General features: G+C 47.3%; 2 long non-coding RNA genes across 2 annotated transcripts; both read right to left on the bottom strand.

Moving 5' to 3' along the window:
- Nucleotides 1-568: 568 nt before the first annotated feature.
- LOC139070756 (uncharacterized) lies at nucleotides 569-9,255 on the bottom strand. Its single transcript, XR_011521221.1, has 4 exons — nucleotides 9,163-9,255; nucleotides 5,684-5,779; nucleotides 4,051-4,146; nucleotides 569-667 (listed from the first exon to the last, which is right to left on the bottom strand). It is a non-coding gene; the product is annotated as an uncharacterized lncRNA (long non-coding RNA).
- Nucleotides 9,256-12,559: 3,304 nt separating this feature from the next.
- LOC139070755 (uncharacterized) lies at nucleotides 12,560-16,905 on the bottom strand. Its single transcript, XR_011521220.1, has 3 exons — nucleotides 16,790-16,905; nucleotides 14,093-14,188; nucleotides 12,560-12,674 (listed from the first exon to the last, which is right to left on the bottom strand). It is a non-coding gene; the product is annotated as an uncharacterized lncRNA (long non-coding RNA).
- Between the last annotated feature and the right edge of the window lie 662 nt (nucleotides 16,906-17,567).

Raw genomic sequence — 17,567 nt, 5'->3', positions numbered from 1 at the left:
GCAACCGGAAGTCAAAAAGTGGGCGTATCTCCGGACCGGAAGGTCGTAGAGCCAAACGGATGGCACCAATCGAAAGCCAGACCCGTTGGTAGGGGGGGTAGATCTTGGTTTCAAGTCTCTAGCACCTTCCTATCCGGAGTTATCGGCCTTCAAAGTTTCATTTTGGGGGTACCGACGGTCGTCAAAACCCCATATCCTAACCCTAACCCTAACCCTAACCCTAACCCTAACCCTAACCCAAACCCTAACCCTAACCCTAACCCTAACCCTAACCCTAGCCGCGGTCCCTGAGCTATGCCCCCACTTCCCTGGCCGTGAGAGACGTTTGATTGTTTTTACCCATGATGCATTGGGGGCAAACTTTGGGCAACTTTACCACAGCCTCCAGCCGGGCCCCCTGAAGCCCTGGGAAGTGGAATGGTGTCTCTAGCTGGTCCTCAAAAAGTTTGCCCCCATATTTTAAAGTGGTACTTACCCCTTATACCTAACCCTAACCCTAACCCTAACCCTAACCCTAACCCTAACGTTCCGGAGATACAGAAAATACACTGTAAAAACGACATTATCTCACCTCAGGTGGGGCGTAGAACTACGGGGTTTCCACCGTTGGAAAGCCAGACATCGACTTTGGGGGGGTAGGTGCCATCCGTTTTTTCCTACGACGTTCCTGTCAAGAGATAAAGTCACTTGAAATTTTGAAATTTTAATTAAATTACATTAAATTACATTTAAATGCATTTAAAGGGACACAAACTGCCCTAGAACGCTCAGTCTGTCTCTGACAGACCTCGGGAGCACACCCCCTGTCCGGCTCCACGCAGAGGATCGTCACAAGGTAACGGATTCTTACACTTACACTATCACCTACCCTATCACTTACTCTTACCCTAACACATACAGACCTAGGGAGCACATCACCTTGTCCGTCTCCACTCAGAGGATCACAGGGCAACAGACTCTTTCACTATCACCTACCCTATCACTTACTCTTACCCTAACACTCACACATACAATTGCACTATCACTTACCCTATCACTTACACTTACCCTAAGTATGGGTTGGGAAAAGTGGTCACTCAAAGTAGGTACCATTGGACTCCAAATGGTCTGAAACGTGCTCATGTGAGGTTTATGGGGGAAGGATTTGGGCCCTGACACTTAGAAATTTTTCAGTCACCCGCCTCCCATTCGTTTCAATGGGGCGACTTCAACCAATCATATCTCCGGCTAGGAAGGTCGTAGAGACTTGTGGGTGGTACCGTTGGATTCGGCGTGGCCACAAATGGGGGGGTAGCCGCGGTCCCTGAGCTATGCCCCCACTTCCCTGGCCGTGAGAGACGTTTGATTGTTTTTACCCATGATGCATTGGGGCAAACTTTGGGCAACTTTACCACAGCCTCCAGCCGGGCCCCCTGAAGCCCTGGGAAGTGGAATGGTGTCTCTAGCTGGTCCTCAAAAAGTTTGCCCCCATATTTTAAAGTGGTACTTACCCCTTATACCTAACCCTAACCCTAACCCTAACCCTAACCCTAACCCTTAACTGTATGATACTAGTCTCCTACTCATTGTAAACCTAGAATCTAACCCTCACCCTTCACCCCACCCTTACTTTAAGGTTGGTGGGTTTAAATCATTAGTTTTTAACTGTATGATACTAGTCTCCAACTCATTGTAAACTTATAATCTAACCCTCACCCTTCACCCCACTCTTACCTTAAGGATGGTGGGTTTAAATCATTAGTCTTTGGCTGTATGCTACTAGTCTCCTACTCATTGTACACCTAGAATCTAACCCTCACCCTTCACCCCACTCTTACCTTAAGGATGGTGGGTTTAAATCATTAGTCTTTGGCTGTATGCTATTAGTCTCCTACTCATTGTAAATCTAGAACCTAACCCTCACCCTTCACCCCGCCCTTACCTTAAGGATGGTGGGTTTAAATCATTAGCCTGTAGCTGTATGCTACTAGTCTCCTACTCATTGTACACCTAGAATCTAACCCTCACCCTTCACCCCACTCTTACCTTAAGGATGGTGGGTTTAAATCATTAGTCTTTGGCTGTATGCTACTAGTCTCCTACTCATTGTAAATCTAGAACCTAACCCTCACCCTTCACCCCGCCCTTACCTTAAGGATGGTGGGTTTAAATCATTAGCCTGTAGCTGTATGCTACTAGTCTCCTACTCATTGTAAACCTAGAATCTAACCCTCACCCTTCACCCCGCCCTTACCTTAAGGATGGTGGGTTTAAATCATTGGTCTTTAGCTGTATGCTACTAGTCTCCTACTCATAGTAAACCTAGAATCTAACCTTCACTCTTCACCCCGCCCTTACCTTAAGGATGGTGGGTTTAAATCATTAGTCTTTAGCTGTATGCTACTAGTCTCCTACTCATTGTAAACCTAGAATCTAACCCTCACCCTTCACCCCACCCTTACCTTAAGGATGGTGGGTTTAAATCATTAGTCTTTAGCTGTATGCTACTAGTCTCCTACTCATTGTAAACCTAGAATCTAACCCTCACCCTTCACCCCGCCCTTACCTTAAGGATTTTTTCTGTATTCTCTATTCTGTTCTTATCTCTTGGCCTTTCCCCTTCCCTCTCTGCTACACTTTGGATTTGAACTTGGGAGGACCATGGTTTACCAATGCTGGCTCGGATGTGGGTGACATTACACCATGACACCAGATCGGGTACCTGTTCCGTACCGGTTTTTGTTCCAACCTAGTTTTTTTCTTTATTCTTCTTTATTTATTCTAATTTTTGCTACTTCTTAGTGTTCCTTTATTGGATCCTTTTATTTTTTCCCTACTCTATTGTTTTACTTTTTATTGATACGAACCAACGGTTGGGGAGGGGTTCCAGAGTGACATGCGACGGCCCGTGCATTGCCAGTGACTCCCTATTCAAACTGTTTTGGTTAATTTACCAATTCAGGGGGAACTCACTGAGATTTATCTACTCCATCTACTCCACCTAACCCTAACCCTAACCCTAAAACTTAGCCCTAACCCTAAAACTTAGCCCTAACCCTAAAACTTAGCCCTAACCCTAGAACTTAGCCCTAACCCTAGAACTTAATCCTAAACATAAACCCAAACCCTACCATCTAGGACAACAAACAAGCGCCTTATCATAACTCTGACCCTAAAGGATATTAACCCTACCCTATGCCTGAAGGGCACACAGGAACACCTGACTTGGCTCATTGACTTTTAAGGAGGATGAACCAACGCCAGTTAGGAACTCCTCAGGGGCATACGATAGCCCAAACATGGTGTCATGAAAAGATGAACAAAGCAGACCAACACTGGAACACGATCCTGTACGATACTACAACAGAAATGGAGAAATAGAATGGCCAATAAGACCGATTTGGGTTGCAACTCTTGAAACAAGTTGGTAGTCAATAAGGAGACAAGAGCTGCGGATGACGTGCGTCGGCCAGTGCATTGCCTTTGGCTCCCTAGTTCAACTGCTGAGTCGTCGGATGAGGCAGGGGGAGTCGACGAGATAAATAATTTACACCTAACCCACTTAGAAATTTTTCAGTCACCCGCCTCCCATTCGTTTCAATGGGACGACTTCAACGGCGGATATCTCCGGAACGGAAGGTCGTAGAGACTCGGGGTTTTCACCGTTGGATCCGGCGTGGTCTAGACAGTTCACAGGTTTTGTCCGCTTGTTTCTGTGACGATCGGTTAATGAGATAAAGAAGGACGAATGTCCCACACTCGACCTTCTATATCTCCGGAACCAAAGGTCATAGAGACTCGGGGTTTTCACCGTTGGATCCGGCGTGGTCTAGGCAGGGCACAGGTTTTGTCCTCTTGTTTCTGTGACGATCGGTTGATGAGATAAAGTAGGACCAATTTTGCTAAACTTTGACCTCTTATATCTCAAGAACGGAAGGTCGTAGAGACTCCAAACCAGCTTCCGCCTGCCCTAATTCGACCCTTCTGAATCCAACGGTGGTCTCCCCGAGTTTCTACGACCTTCCGTTCCGGAGATACAGAAAATACACTGTAAAAACAACATTATCTCACCTCAGGTGGGGCGTAGAACAACGGGGTTTCCACCGTTGGAAAGCCAGACATCGACTTTGGGGGGGTAGGTGCCATCAGTTTTTTCCTACGACCTTCCTATCAAGAGATAAAGTCACTTGAAATTTGGTATTTTTAATAAAATTACATAAAATTACATTTAAATGCATTTAAAGGGACACAAACTGCCCTAGAACGCTCAGTCTGTCTCTGACAGACCTCGGGAGCACACCCCCTTATCCGGCTCCACGCAGAGGATCGTCACAAGGTAACGGACTCTTACACTTACACTATCACCTACCCTATCACTTACTCTTACCCTAACACATAAAGACCTAGGGAGCACATCACCTTGTCCGTCTCCACTCAGAGGATCACAGGGCAACAGACTCTTTCACTATCACCTACCCTATCACTTACTCTTACCTTAACACTCACACATACAATTTCACTATCACTTACCCTATCACTTACACTTACCCTAAGTATGGGTTGGGAAAACTGGTCACTCAAAGGTGGTACCATTGGACTTCAAATGCTCTGAAACGTGCTCCTATGAGGTTTCTGGGGGAAGGATTTGGGCCCTGGCACTTAGAAATTTTTCGGTCACCCGCCTCCCATTCGTTTCAATGGGACGACTTCAACGGCGGATATCTCCGGAACGGAAGGTCGTAGAGACTCGCAACCAAGCTCCGTCTGCCATAATTCGAACCTTCTGAATCCAACGGTGGTCTCCGCGAGTTTCTACGACCTTCCGTTCCGGAGATACAGGCAACCGGAAGTCAAAAAGTGGGCGTATCTCCGGACCGGAAGGTCGTAGAGCCAAACGGATGGCACCAATCGAAAGCCAGACCCGTTGGTAGGGGGGGTAGATCTTGGTTTCAAGTCTCTAGCACCTTCCTATCCGGAGTTATCGGCCTTCAAAGTTTCATTTTGGGGGTACCGACGGTCGTCAAAACCCCATATCCTAACCCTAACCCTAACCCTAACCCTAACCCTAACCCTAACCCTAGCCCTAACCCTAACCCTAACCCTTCCGTTCCGGAGATACAGGCAACCGGAAGTCAAAAAGTGGGCGTATCTCCGGACCGGAAGGTCGTAGAGCCAAACGGATGGCACCAATCGAAAGCCAGACCCGTTGGTAGGGGGGGTAGATCTTGGTTTCAAGTCTCTAGCACCTTCCTATCCGGAGTTATCGGCCTTCAAAGTTTCATTTTGGGGGTACCGACGGTCGTCAAAACCCCATATCCTAACCCTAACCCTAACCCTAACCCTAACCCTAACCCTAACCCTAACCCAAACCCTAACCCTAACCCTAACCCTAACCCTAACCCTAGCCGCGGTCCCTGAGCTATGCCCCCACTTCCCTGGCCGTGAGAGACGTTTGATTGTTTTTACCCATGATGCATTGGGGGCAAACTTTGGGCAACTTTACCACAGCCTCCAGCCGGGCCCCCTGAAGCCCTGGGAAGTGGAATGGTGTCTCTAGCTGGTCCTCAAAAAGTTTGCCCCCATATTTTAAAGTGGTACTTACCCCTTATACCTAACCCTAACCCTAACCCTAACCCTAACCCTAACCCTAACCCTAACGTTCCGGAGATACAGAAAATACACTGTAAAAACGACATTATCTCACCTCAGGTGGGGCGTAGAACTACGGGGTTTCCACCGTTGGAAAGCCAGACATCGACTTTGGGGGGGTAGGTGCCATCCGTTTTTTCCTACGACGTTCCTGTCAAGAGATAAAGTCACTTGAAATTTTGAAATTTTAATTAAATTACATTAAATTACATTTAAATGCATTTAAAGGGACACAAACTGCCCTAGAACGCTCAGTCTGTCTCTGACAGACCTCGGGAGCACACCCCCTGTCCGGCTCCACGCAGAGGATCGTCACAAGGTAACGGATTCTTACACTTACACTATCACCTACCCTATCACTTACTCTTACCCTAACACATACAGACCTAGGGAGCACATCACCTTGTCCGTCTCCACTCAGAGGATCACAGGGCAACAGACTCTTTCACTATCACCTACCCTATCACTTACTCTTACCCTAACACTCACACATACAATTGCACTATCACTTACCCTATCACTTACACTTACCCTAAGTATGGGTTGGGAAAAGTGGTCACTCAAAGTAGGTACCATTGGACTCCAAATGGTCTGAAACGTGCTCATGTGAGGTTTATGGGGGAAGGATTTGGGCCCTGACACTTAGAAATTTTTCAGTCACCCGCCTCCCATTCGTTTCAATGGGGCGACTTCAACCAATCATATCTCCGGCTAGGAAGGTCGTAGAGACTTGTGGGTGGTACCGTTGGATTCGGCGTGGCCACAAATGGGGGGGTAGCCGCGGTCCCTGAGCTATGCCCCCACTTCCCTGGCCGTGAGAGACGTTTGATTGTTTTTACCCATGATGCATTGGGGCAAACTTTGGGCAACTTTACCACAGCCTCCAGCCGGGCCCCCTGAAGCCCTGGGAAGTGGAATGGTGTCTCTAGCTGGTCCTCAAAAAGTTTGCCCCCATATTTTAAAGTGGTACTTACCCCTTATACCTAACCCTAACCCTAACCCTAACCCTAACCCTAACCCTTAACTGTATGATACTAGTCTCCTACTCATTGTAAACCTAGAATCTAACCCTCACCCTTCACCCCACCCTTACTTTAAGGTTGGTGGGTTTAAATCATTAGTTTTTAACTGTATGATACTAGTCTCCAACTCATTGTAAACTTATAATCTAACCCTCACCCTTCACCCCACTCTTACCTTAAGGATGGTGGGTTTAAATCATTAGTCTTTGGCTGTATGCTACTAGTCTCCTACTCATTGTACACCTAGAATCTAACCCTCACCCTTCACCCCACTCTTACCTTAAGGATGGTGGGTTTAAATCATTAGTCTTTGGCTGTATGCTATTAGTCTCCTACTCATTGTAAATCTAGAACCTAACCCTCACCCTTCACCCCGCCCTTACCTTAAGGATGGTGGGTTTAAATCATTAGCCTGTAGCTGTATGCTACTAGTCTCCTACTCATTGTACACCTAGAATCTAACCCTCACCCTTCACCCCACTCTTACCTTAAGGATGGTGGGTTTAAATCATTAGTCTTTGGCTGTATGCTACTAGTCTCCTACTCATTGTAAATCTAGAACCTAACCCTCACCCTTCACCCCGCCCTTACCTTAAGGATGGTGGGTTTAAATCATTAGCCTGTAGCTGTATGCTACTAGTCTCCTACTCATTGTAAACCTAGAATCTAACCCTCACCCTTCACCCCGCCCTTACCTTAAGGATGGTGGGTTTAAATCATTGGTCTTTAGCTGTATGCTACTAGTCTCCTACTCATAGTAAACCTAGAATCTAACCTTCACTCTTCACCCCGCCCTTACCTTAAGGATGGTGGGTTTAAATCATTAGTCTTTAGCTGTATGCTACTAGTCTCCTACTCATTGTAAACCTAGAATCTAACCCTCACCCTTCACCCCACCCTTACCTTAAGGATGGTGGGTTTAAATCATTAGTCTTTAGCTGTATGCTACTAGTCTCCTACTCATTGTAAACCTAGAATCTAACCCTCACCCTTCACCCCGCCCTTACCTTAAGGATTTTTTCTGTATTCTCTATTCTGTTCTTATCTCTTGGCCTTTCCCCTTCCCTCTCTGCTACACTTTGGATTTGAACTTGGGAGGACCATGGTTTACCAATGCTGGCTCGGATGTGGGTGACATTACACCATGACACCAGATCGGGTACCTGTTCCGTACCGGTTTTTGTTCCAACCTAGTTTTTTTCTTTATTCTTCTTTATTTATTCTAATTTTTGCTACTTCTTAGTGTTCCTTTATTGGATCCTTTTATTTTTTCCCTACTCTATTGTTTTACTTTTTATTGATACGAACCAACGGTTGGGGAGGGGTTCCAGAGTGACATGCGACGGCCCGTGCATTGCCAGTGACTCCCTATTCAAACTGTTTTGGTTAATTTACCAATTCAGGGGGAACTCACTGAGATTTATCTACTCCATCTACTCCACCTAACCCTAACCCTAACCCTAAAACTTAGCCCTAACCCTAAAACTTAGCCCTAACCCTAAAACTTAGCCCTAACCCTAGAACTTAGCCCTAACCCTAGAACTTAATCCTAAACATAAACCCAAACCCTACCATCTAGGACAACAAACAAGCGCCTTATCATAACTCTGACCCTAAAGGATATTAACCCTACCCTATGCCTGAAGGGCACACAGGAACACCTGACTTGGCTCATTGACTTTTAAGGAGGATGAACCAACGCCAGTTAGGAACTCCTCAGGGGCATACGATAGCCCAAACATGGTGTCATGAAAAGATGAACAAAGCAGACCAACACTGGAACACGATCCTGTACGATACTACAACAGAAATGGAGAAATAGAATGGCCAATAAGACCGATTTGGGTTGCAACTCTTGAAACAAGTTGGTAGTCAATAAGGAGACAAGAGCTGCGGATGACGTGCGTCGGCCAGTGCATTGCCTTTGGCTCCCTAGTTCAACTGCTGAGTCGTCGGATGAGGCAGGGGGAGTCGACGAGATAAATAATTTACACCTAACCCACTTAGAAATTTTTCAGTCACCCGCCTCCCATTCGTTTCAATGGGACGACTTCAACGGCGGATATCTCCGGAACGGAAGGTCGTAGAGACTCGGGGTTTTCACCGTTGGATCCGGCGTGGTCTAGACAGTTCACAGGTTTTGTCCGCTTGTTTCTGTGACGATCGGTTAATGAGATAAAGAAGGACGAATGTCCCACACTCGACCTTCTATATCTCCGGAACCAAAGGTCATAGAGACTCGGGGTTTTCACCGTTGGATCCGGCGTGGTCTAGGCAGGGCACAGGTTTTGTCCTCTTGTTTCTGTGACGATCGGTTGATGAGATAAAGTAGGACCAATTTTGCTAAACTTTGACCTCTTATATCTCAAGAACGGAAGGTCGTAGAGACTCCAAACCAGCTTCCGCCTGCCCTAATTCGACCCTTCTGAATCCAACGGTGGTCTCCCCGAGTTTCTACGACCTTCCGTTCCGGAGATACAGAAAATACACTGTAAAAACAACATTATCTCACCTCAGGTGGGGCGTAGAACAACGGGGTTTCCACCGTTGGAAAGCCAGACATCGACTTTGGGGGGGTAGGTGCCATCAGTTTTTTCCTACGACCTTCCTATCAAGAGATAAAGTCACTTGAAATTTGGTATTTTTAATAAAATTACATAAAATTACATTTAAATGCATTTAAAGGGACACAAACTGCCCTAGAACGCTCAGTCTGTCTCTGACAGACCTCGGGAGCACACCCCCTTATCCGGCTCCACGCAGAGGATCGTCACAAGGTAACGGACTCTTACACTTACACTATCACCTACCCTATCACTTACTCTTACCCTAACACATAAAGACCTAGGGAGCACATCACCTTGTCCGTCTCCACTCAGAGGATCACAGGGCAACAGACTCTTTCACTATCACCTACCCTATCACTTACTCTTACCTTAACACTCACACATACAATTTCACTATCACTTACCCTATCACTTACACTTACCCTAAGTATGGGTTGGGAAAACTGGTCACTCAAAGGTGGTACCATTGGACTTCAAATGCTCTGAAACGTGCTCCTATGAGGTTTCTGGGGGAAGGATTTGGGCCCTGGCACTTAGAAATTTTTCGGTCACCCGCCTCCCATTCGTTTCAATGGGACGACTTCAACGGCGGATATCTCCGGAACGGAAGGTCGTAGAGACTCGCAACCAAGCTCCGTCTGCCATAATTCGAACCTTCTGAATCCAACGGTGGTCTCCGCGAGTTTCTACGACCTTCCGTTCCGGAGATACAGGCAACCGGAAGTCAAAAAGTGGGCGTATCTCCGGACCGGAAGGTCGTAGAGCCAAACGGATGGCACCAATCGAAAGCCAGACCCGTTGGTAGGGGGGGTAGATCTTGGTTTCAAGTCTCTAGCACCTTCCTATCCGGAGTTATCGGCCTTCAAAGTTTCATTTTGGGGGTACCGACGGTCGTCAAAACCCCATATCCTAACCCAATCCTCAAACCCCTAACCCTAACCCAATCTTCAAAACCCTAACCCTAACCCAATCTTCAAAACCCCTAACCCTAACCCAATCTTCAAAACCCCTAACCCTAACCCAATCTTCAAAACCCCTAACCCTAACCCAATCTTCAAAACCCCTAACCCTAACCCAATCTTCAAAACCCCTAACCCTAACCCAATCTTCAAAACCCCTAACCCTAACCCAATCTTCAAACCCCTAACCCTAACCCAATCTTCAAACCCCTAACCCTAACCCAATCTTCAAACCCCTAACCCTAACCCAACCTTCAAACCCCTAACCCTAACCCAACCTTAAGACCCCTAACCCTAACCCTTAGGGACATTAACCCTACCTTTGTACCTGAAACTCGGACCCTAGGAACACCTAACCTAACCCTGAGATTATTAATGGAGATGGACCAATACCAGTTAGGAACTCCCTAATGGCACATGATAGCCCAAACATTAGCATGGAAGAAAGAACAAAGTACACATATGTCTGTAAGAACATCAATCTTGAAACACTATCTTGTACAATACTACAACAGAGGAATAAAATGACCAATAGACCAAGTTGGGTCATAACTCTTCAAACATGCTGGTAGTCAATAAGGAGACAAGAGCTGCGGATGACGTGCGTTGGCCCGTGCATTGCCTTTGGCTCCCCAGTTCAACTGCTGAGTCGTCGGATGAGGCAGGGGGAGTCGACGAGATAAATAATTTACACCTAACCCTAACCCTTCTGAATCCAACGGTGGTCTCCCCGAGTTTCTACGACCTTCCGTTCCGGAGATACAGAAAATACACTGTAAAAACGACATTATCTCACCTCAGGTGGGGCGTAGAACTACGGGGTTTCCACCGTTGGAAAGCCAGACATCGACTTTGGGGGGGTAGGTGCCATCCGTTTTTTCCTACGACGTTCCTGTCAAGAGATAAAGTCACTTGAAATTTTGAAAATTTAATTAAATTACATTAAATTACATTTAAATGCATTTAAAGGGACACAAACTGCCCTAGAACGCTCAGTCTGTCTCTGACAGACCTCGGGAGCACACCCCCTTGTCCGGCTCCACGCAGAGGATCGTCTAAAGGTAACGGACGCTTACACTTACACTATCACCTACCCTATCACTTACTCTTACCCTAACACATACAGACCTAGGGAGCACATCACCTTGTCCGTCTCCACTCAGAGGATCACAGGGCAACAGACTCTTTCACTATCACCTACCCTATCACTTACTCTTACCTTAACACTCACACATACAATTTCACTATCACTTACCCTATCACTTACACTTACCCTAAGTATGGTTTGGGAAAACTGGTCACTCAAAGTAGGTACCATTGGACTCCAAATGCTCTGAAACGTGCTCCTATGAGGTTTCTGGGGGAAGGATTTGGGCCCTGGCACTTGGAAATTTTTCGGTCACCCGCCTCCCATTCGTTTCAATGGGACGACTTCAACGGCGGATATCTCCGGAACGGAAGGTCGTAGAGACTCGCAACCAAGCTCCGTCTGCCATAATTCGACCCTTCTGAATCCAACGGTGGTCTCCGCGAGTTTCTACGACCTTCCGTTCCGGAGATACAGGCAACCGGAAGTCAAAAAGTGGGCGTATCTCCGGACCGGAAGGTCGTAGAGCCAAACGGATGGCACCAATCGAAAGCCAGACCCGTTAGACGGGGGGGTAGGACTTGGTTTCAAGTCTCTAGCACCTTCCTATCCAAAGTTATTCGCGTTTGAAAAAGTGTCTGACGGTCGTCAAAACCCCATATCCTAACCCTAACCCTAACCCTAACCCTAACCCTAACCCTCATCAAGTGGTACTTACCCCCTATTCCTAACCCCTAACCCTAACCCTAACCCTTTCACCGTTGGATCCGGCGTGATCTAGGCAGTGCACAGGTTTTGTCCCCTTGTTTCTGTGACGATCGGTTGATGAGATAAAGAAGGATGAATGTCCCAGACTCAACCTTCTATATCTCCGGAACCAAAGATCGTAGAGACTCGGGGTTTTCACCGTTGGATCCGGCGTGATCTAGGCAGTGCACAGGTTTTGTCCCCTTGTTTCTGTGATGATCGGTTGATGAGATAAAGAAGGATGAATGTCCCAGACTCGACCTTCTATATCTCCGTAACCAAAGGTCGTAGAGACTCAGGGTTTTCACCGTTGGGTCCGGCGTGGTCTAAGCAGGGCAAAGGTTTTGTCCGCTTGTTTCTGTGACGATCGGTTGATGAGATAAAGAAGGACCAAGTTTACCAAACTTTGACCTCTTATATCTCCAGAACGGAAGGTCGTAGAGACTCCAAACCAGCTTCCGCCTGCCCTAATTCGACCCTTCTGAATCCAACGGTGGTCTCCCCGAGTTTCTACGACCTTCCGTTCCGGAGTTACAGAAAATACACTGTAAAAACGACATTATCTCACCTCAGGTGGGGCGTAGAACTACGGGGTTTCCACCGTTGGAAAGCCAGACATCGACTTTGGGGGGGTAGGTGCCATCCGTTTTTTCCTACGACGTTCCTGTCAAGAGATAAAGTCACTTGAAATTTTGAAAATTTAATAAAATTACATTAAATTACATTTAAATGCATTTAAAGGGACACAAACTGCCCTAGAACGCTCAGTCTGTCTCTGACAGACCTCGGGAGCACACCCCCTTGTCCGGCTCCACGCAGAGGATCGTCTAAAGGTAACGGACGCTTACACTTACACTATCACCTACCCTATCACTTACTCTTACCCTAACACATACAGACCTAGGGAGCACATCACCTTGTCCGTCTCCACTCAGAGGATCACAGGGCAACAGACTCTTTCACTATCACCTACCCTATCACTTACTCTTACCTTAACACTCACACATACAATTTCACTATCACTTACCCTATCACTTACACTTACCCTAAGTATGGTTTGGGAAAACTGGTCACTCAAAGTAGGTACCATTGGACTCCAAATGCTCTGAAACGTGCTCCTATGAGGTTTCTGGGGGAAGGATTTGGGCCCTGGCACTTGGAAATTTTTCGGTCACCCGCCTCCCATTCGTTTCAATGGGACGACTTCAACGGCGGATATCTCCGGAACGGAAGGTCGTAGAGACTCGCAACCAAGCTCCGTCTGCCATAATTCGACCCTTCTGAATCCAACGGTGGTCTCCGCGAGTTTCTACGACCTTCCGTTCCGGAGATACAGGCAACCGGAAGTCAAAAAGTGGGCGTATCTCCGGACCGGAAGGTCGTAGAGCCAAACGGATGGCACCAATCGAAAGCCAGACCCGTTAGACGGGGGGGTAGGACTTGGTTTCAAGTCTCTAGCACCTTCCTATCCAAAGTTATTCGCGTTTGAAAAAGTGTCTGACGGTCGTCAAAACCCCATATCCTAACCCTAACCCTAACCCTAACCCTAACCCTAACCCTAACCCAAACCCTAACCCTAACCCAAACCCTAACCCTAACCCAAACCCAAACCCTAACCCTAACCCTAACCCTAACCCTAACCCACCAAAGGTCATAGAGACTAGGGGTTTTCACCGTTGGATCCGGCGTGGTCTAGGCAGTGCACAGGTTTTGTCCCCTTGTTTCTGTGACGATCGGTTGATGAGATAAAGAAGGACGAATGTCCCACACTCGACCTTCTATATCTCCGGAACCAAAGGTCATAGAGTCTCGGGGTTTTCACCGTTGGGTCCGGCGTGGTCTAAGCAGGGCAAAGGTTTTGTCCGCTTGTTTCTGTGACGATCGGTTGATGAGATAAAGAAGGACCAAGTTTCCCAAACTTTGACCTCTTATATCTCCAGAACGGAAGGTCGTAGAGACTCCAAACCAGCTTCCGCCTGCCCTAATTCGACCCTTCTGAATCCAACGGTGGTCTCCCCGAGTTTCTACGACCTTCCGTTCCGGAGATAGAGAAAATACACTGTAAACACGACATTATCTCACCTCAGGTGGTGCGTAGAACTACGGGGTTTCCACCGTTGGAAAGCCAGACATCGACTTTGGGGGGGTAGGTGCCATCGGTTTTTTCCTACGACCTTCCTATAAAGAGATAAAGTCACTTGAAATTTTGAAATTTTAATAAAATTACATTAAATTACATTTAAATGCATTTAAAGGGACACAAACTGCCCTAGAACGCTCAGTCTGTCTCTGACAGACCTCGGGAGCACACCCCCTTGTCCGGCTCCACGCAGAGGATCGTCTAAAGGTAACGGACGCTTACACTTACACTATCACCTACCCTATCACTTACTCTTACCCTAACACATACAGACCTAGGGGGCACATCCCCTTGTCCGTCTACACTCAGAGGATCACAGGGCAACGGACTCTTACACTTACACTATCACCTACCCTATCACTTACTCTTACCTTAACACTCACACATACAATTTCACTATCACTTACCCTATCACTTACACTTATCCTAAGTATGGGTTGGGAAAACTGGTCACTCAAAGTAGGTACCATTGGACTCCAAATGGTCTGAAACGTGCTCATGTGAGGTTTCTGGGGGAAGGATTTTGCCCCTGACACTTAGAAATTTTTCACTCACCCGCCTCCCATTCGTTTCAATGGGACAACTTCAACGGCGGATATCTCCGGAACGGAAGGTCGTAGAGACTCGCAACCAAGCTCCGTCTGCCATAATTCGACCCTTCTGAATCCAACGGTGGTCTCCGCGAGTTTCTACGACCTTCCGTTCCGGAGATACAGGCAACCGGAAGTCAAAAAGTGGGCGTATCTCCGGACCGGAAGGTCGTAGAGCCAAACGGATGGCACCAATCGAAAGCCAGACCCGTTGCCTGGGGGGGTAGGACTTGGTTTCAAGTCTCTAGCACCTTCCTATCAAAAGTTATTCGCCTTCGAAGAGGCAGGCGACGGTCGTCAAAACCCCATACCCTAACCCTAACCCTAACCCTAACCCTAACCCTAACCCCTAACCCTAACCCTAACCCTAACCCTAACCCCCGCCTCCGGCCGGTCCCCCTGAGCGCGGCAAAAGTTGAATGGTGGCTCTGAGTGGTTCAGAGCCAGAAAGAACCGCGATCATCAAGTGGTACTTACCCCCTATTCCTAACCCTAACCCTAACCCTAACCCTAACCCACCCTAACCCTAACCCTAACCCTAACCCTCCATCTACTCCACCTAACCCTAACCCTAACCCTAACCCTAGAACTTAGCCCTAACCCTAGAACTTAGCCCTAACCCTAAAACTCAATCCTAACCCTAAACATAAACCCAAACCCTACCATCTAGGACAACAAACAAGCGCCTTATCATAACTCTGACCCTAAAGGATATTAACCCTACCCTATGCCTGAAGGGCACACAGGAACACCTGACTTGGCTCATTGACTTTTAAGGAGGATGAACCAACGCCAGTTAGGAACTCCTCAGGGGCATACGATAGCCCAAACATGGTGTCATGAAAAGATGAACAAAGCAGACCAACACTGGAACACGATCCTGTATGATACTACAACAGAAATGGAGAAATAGAATGGCCAATAAGACCGATTTGGGTTGCAACTCTTGAAACAAGTTGGTAGTCAATAAGGAGACAAGAGCTGCGGATGACGTGCGTCGGCCAGTGCATTGCCTTTGGCTCCCTAGTTCAACTGCTGAGTCGTCGGATGAGGCAGGGGGAGTCGACGAGATAAATAATTTACACCTAACCCACTTTACTTTTCACCTATAAACTCTACATTCCAGCATTGTCTGCCTGCTCATCTCTTCTCCTCTCCCATTCCTTCTCCTATATTTAGGAGCGGGAATCGGGCGAGACAGGTTAAGCCTAGACCGGCTCGGGTGTGGAGGAGCGTCATACGACGACGCCACATCTGTTACCTGTTTTTCATCAAATTCTTTTCCATCCCTGTTTCTTTCTTCTTTTTCTTCCTTTTTTCTGTATTCTCTATTCTGTCTTTCTCGGTTTTTCTTTATTCTATCTTTTCTATCTTTTTCTATTCTGTTTTTCTATTCTGCATTGATACGAACCAACAATGGAGGGGAGTTTCTGAGTGACATGCGTCGGCCCGTGCATTGCCAGTGACTCTCTACTCCAAACTGTTTCGGTCAAGGTACCGATTCAGGGGGATGTCACTGAGATACATCTACTCCATCTACTCCACCTAACTCCAGTCACCCACCTCCCATTCGTTTCAATGGGGCACCTTCAATGGTGGATTTCTCCGGCTAGGAAGGTCGTAGAGACTAGGGGTTTTCACCGTTGGATCCGGCGTGGTCTAGGCAGTGCACAGGTTTTGTCCCCTTGTTTCTGTGACGATCGGTTGATGAGATAAAGAAGGACGAATGTCCCACACTCAACCTTCTATATCTCCGGAACCAAAGGTCATAGAGACTCGGGGTTTTCACCGTTGGATCCGGCGTGGTCTAGGCAGGGCACAGGTTTTGTCCTCTTGTTTCTGTGACGATCGGTTGATGAGATAAAGTAGGACCAAATTTGCCAAACTTTGACCTCTTATATCTCCAGAAGGGAAGGTCGTAGAGACTCCAAACCACCTTCCGCCTGCCCTAATTCGACCCTTCTGAATCCGGCGGTGGTCTCCCCGAGTTTCTACGACCTTCCGTTCCGGAGATACAGAAAATACACTGTAAAAACAACATTATCTCACCTCAGGTGGGGCGTAGAACAACGTGGTTTCCACCGTTGGAAAGCCATGCATCGACTTTGGGGGGTAGGTGCCATCAGTTTTTTCCTACGACCTTCCTATCAAGAGATAAAGTCACTTGAAATTTTGTATTTTTAATAAAATTACATTAAACTACATTTAAATGCATTTAAAGGGACACAAACTGCCCTACAACGCTCAGTCTGTCTCTGACAGACCTCGGGAGCACACCCCCTTGTCCGGCTCCACGCAGAGGATCGTCACAAGGTAACGGACTCTTACACTTACACTATCACCTACCCTATCACTTACTCTTACCCTAACACATACACATACACTTTAACTTACGCTGACCCACTTACGCTGACCCTAACAATGGGTTGGGAAAAGCGGTCACTCAAAGTAGGTACCATTAGACTCCAAATGGTCTGAAACGTGCTCATTTGAGGTTTCTGTGGGAAGAAATTGGCTTCTGACACTTAGAAATTTTTCGGTCACCCGCCTCCCATTCGTTTCAATGGGACGACTTCAACGGCGGATATCTCCGGAAGGGAAGGTCGTAGAGACTCGCAACCAAGCTCCGTCTGCCATAATTCGACCCTTCTGAATCCAACGGTGGTCTCCGCGAGTTTGTACGACCTTCCGTTCCGGAGATACAGGCAACCGGAAGTCAAAAAGTGGGCGTATCTCCGGACCGGAAGGTCGTAGAGCCAAACGGATGGCACCAATCGAAAGCCAGACCCGTTGGTAGGGGGGGTAGAACTTGGTTTCAAGTCTCTAG

This window comes from Nothobranchius furzeri, chromosome 7 (genome assembly GCF_043380555.1).
Source record: "Nothobranchius furzeri strain GRZ-AD chromosome 7, NfurGRZ-RIMD1, whole genome shotgun sequence".
Classification (NCBI taxonomy): domain Eukaryota; kingdom Metazoa; phylum Chordata; class Actinopteri; order Cyprinodontiformes; family Nothobranchiidae; genus Nothobranchius; species Nothobranchius furzeri.
Note: the sequence above shows the minus strand (reverse complement) of the source record. Positions and strands in the feature narration are given on the sequence as shown.